The following is a 3815-nucleotide window of genomic DNA, read 5'->3' as shown; positions in this document are numbered from 1 at the left end:
GAGTATGGCACAAAAATGTATAAGACTAAACCCAGGTAAGAACAAAATAATCTGTGTGATTTTAAAGTAAGACAAATTTAATGTTGTTGATTTAATGAAAACAGCTGAATCTTCTGAGTTGTTGGTGAAAATATCCATGTATTTCACTTTAAGTTTCTTTCTCAGGTGAACGTGTGATATTCACATATTATAAAAATGGTTAACAAGGAAATAACGACTAGCTCTAATATCTATATTCTCATAAGTAATCTGAATAAACTGTAATTTTAAATATGGAAATTATTTTAGATGTTTGTTGAATGTCTGTGTTATTTTCCGTTCAAAAGGATTATGAACTAGAAATGGTAGCTCACACCTGTAATCCCAGCTCTTTGGGAGATCAAGGCAGAAGGATAGCTTGACCCTAGGAGTTTGAGACCAGCCTGCAACACAGAGGGAACTTGTGTCTACAAAAAATAAAAATAAAAATTGGCTGGGCGTGGTGGCACACACCTGTAGTCCTAGCTACTTGGGACACTGAGATTGGAGGATCACTTGAGCCCAGAAGTTCAAGGCTGCAGTGAGCCACGACTGTGCTGCTGTACCTAGCCTGAGCAACAGAGAAAATCTGATAGACAGTTCAGGATTTCTTGCTTCCTAGGTTTTTACTAAAATTTAAGGTTACTAAGAACAAGAATTCTAGTTATTACATAATTCTGCATGTAAAATTTGCTGAAGAAGGTGTGTTCTCATTGAGAAAAATAATTTTGCACAATTCAGAAGTTGTTTAAAGGTTGACTCAAGTTATGTACTTGGGAAGGTTATTTATGAAACAAGGAAGAAAGGAACCAGTAAGTGCTGTTGTGGCTTGATGCTGAAATGTTTATCTTGAAAGGCTATAAGGAAAAGAGAATGATTTTGTATAAGAAACGGTTTTGTGCAAGAGGTTTTGATTTTGATTCTATAATGTTTCTTTTGAAAACTTCTCAGATTCATATCTCAGAAGTTCAATTGTGTTGTGCCTTGCTGCTTTCAGCCTTTATTCTCCACTTGAAAAGGACTGAGATGATAATTATCTCCTTCAACTTTTTCATCAGCTCCTATAATTATTTTTTTCTGTTGTGTTCTAAGTGCTGTTGTGGCCTGATGCTGAAATTTTTATCTTGAAGGTCTAGAAAAGCAATGCTTTCCTCCAGTGTAACTTGATTCTGTACTCAAGAATCGAAAAAGGCTTTTACTTTATGTTTAATTTGTTCAACAGGTTTGAATTTCAGGTTGTCTAAGTAGGCTTCCCATAAAGAGAAGCAATCATACTGCAGAAGGTCTTTCTTTAACTTCTGATAACTGGCCTAAGAAACAGGTTTTACATTTTATCAAGATAATTACTGTGTCATTGTTATTAGTTTTTTTAATCACAAAAACTGAGATTTAAAAGAAGGTTTTTACATCCATATGACTTTATTGTTTTATAATCTTTGTGCAATTAAATTACAGGGCTTTGATTCCTGGTTCTGAAAAGGCACCAACTTCTGCTCAATCTTGAACATTGACACAATTCAAAGCTTTGCCTTCAGACCAGAGAGAAAGCAACAATAAATGAACTGCTTTTGTGAGATACAGATTCAGAAATTAATATTATTCAATCTCTCTAGGTCCAGAGACTGTCATGGAAGATGTGGGTGCATGAGATTTTAAAGGCAAATTTTGTGGGATAGTTCAGAGTTTTTCTATAAATAGAACATTAATATCAAAAGCACAATAATGCAAAGCCAGCATCTGGGCCCCTATATTGGAATAACAGGGTTTCCTTGGAGCATTGATTTGTATTATTTATTTATTTATTTCAGATAAGTCTCATTCTGTCTGCCCAGGCTGGAGCGCTGTGGCACAATCATGGCTCACTGCAGCCTTGACATCCCAGGCTCACGCGATCATCCCACCTCGCCCTCTTGAGTGGCTGGGATTACAGGCATACACCACCAGGCCCAGCTAATTTTGTCCAAGCTGGTCTCAAACTCCTGGGCTCAAGTAATCCTCCTGCCTTGGCCTCCCAGAATGTCAGGATTAAAGGCATGAGCCACCACAGCTGACCTGATCTATTTAATATAAAATTGTAAAATGTTATAAACGGTTTATGGCAAATTGACCTTATAGTCAAATTGATTAGAATTAGATAAATATATGTATAAATTTTTATTAAAATTAAGCTTTAACATTAACAATACAAAGAATTCTATACATTCTATACAAAAAATGTATAGAAAACAAAACAAAAAAGTTTTATTCTTTTGAAAAAATTTTTCATGTAATATTAATAAGAGATAATAAAAGATTTTTGTTTAACATTTGAGTAAATGTCAGGGAAAAAAAGAGAGACTGAGTTGGCTTCATGCTGTCTTTATTAGGACTTACTGTTCAGGAAACTGTCCAAGAGTAAAAGTGTGTTTTTAAATATTTTGTCATTTTGTCTAAATTAATGACTATTTGGTAGTGACCTGTGATCCTATTTTGTGATATCGACTGTTTTAAACCTTTTCATATTTGACAAACCTTTCAAAAGCAAAATTTCAAGTTCTAACTTTAGATTTTTTGACCTCAAGTCCAAGAGTGATATATTAGGCTTATGCAGTATATTAAAATTATATAGGAAGCATTGTCAGGTAGGAAATGGTATTTAACTTTCCTCGAGTTATATTCATATAAATGTTTTCCAAAATTGTATGAGATTCCTAAAATTCTGATACATCATAGTTTATGTTATCAGTAATAATTATGATTATGATAAATTGTTGTATGCTGCAGAAATAACCACATTTCCTTGTCGACATGTTACCAGTGCAACCCTGATGAAGTAGCTGGGAAAGTTCTTTTTCTTACTGTTTTTCTTTAGTGCCTGATTTATAGGCACAGCTATTTCAAGAAATCAGATGGTGCCAGAGTTTCATGACTGTTGACCAGATACCAGAGAGAAATGAGACCCCAAACCTGCCCAGTTTGGAACAGAAAACCTCTATTTGCTTTTAGAGCATTAACATATTATAATGCTAAAGTTCCTGCCCCTGCAAAAAAAACCTCCATTGTATATATAAGTTTTATGGGCCAGGCATGGTGGCTAACACCTGTAATCCCAGCACTTAGGGAGGGCAAGGCCGGCAGATCACCTGAGGTCAGGAGTTCGAGATCACCCTGGCCAACATGGTGAAACCCCATCTCTACTAAAAACAAAAATTAGTCGGGTGTGGCGGTGGGCACCTGTAATCTCAGCTACTTGGGAGGCTGAGGCAGGAGAATCGCTTGAACCCAGGAGGTGGAGGTTGCAGTAAGCTGAGATTGCGCCACTGCACTCCAGCCTGGGCAACAGAGTGAGACTCCATCTAAAAAAACGTTGTATGAAGACATATGTTTACAAATGGAGCCTGTGGGTCTGGAGTCCCACCCCAAACGTGCCTACATTTCTCTCCCTTTCTATACCCAGTGCTTAAAAAACCCATGTCTTCTATTATTCAGGAGAAGGGGCATGTAGAGCGAGAGTTAGTCTCCTCCCTTCCTGACCAGAAATGAAACCCGCTTGCCTTTGTTTCTAATTGTTGCCCTTTCTTTGTGACTGGTACAAAGTAGAGAAAGAACTCAAGTTAGCAGTGACAATTTCTACATGCTTGTCCAGGATGGCCATGGCCTCCCTCAGCTGGGGAATGAGTGGTATCTTCTAACCAGTGACTCCCAGCAGCTGGAGTAGTGGGCAGTAGCAGCTTATCTTAGGCCAACACCCAAGTCATGTCTTGGAGCGTCTGCTGGGAGGACCGGTGGGTGGGGCTTGAGCCCAGGACCATGCTACT

Source organism: Sapajus apella, unplaced genomic scaffold, assembly GCF_009761245.1.
Source record: "Sapajus apella isolate SASKATOON/1434 unplaced genomic scaffold, GSC_monkey_1.0 scaffold113, whole genome shotgun sequence".
In the NCBI taxonomy this organism is placed as follows: Eukaryota; Metazoa; Chordata; class Mammalia; order Primates; family Cebidae; genus Sapajus; species Sapajus apella.
Note: the sequence above shows the minus strand (reverse complement) of the source record.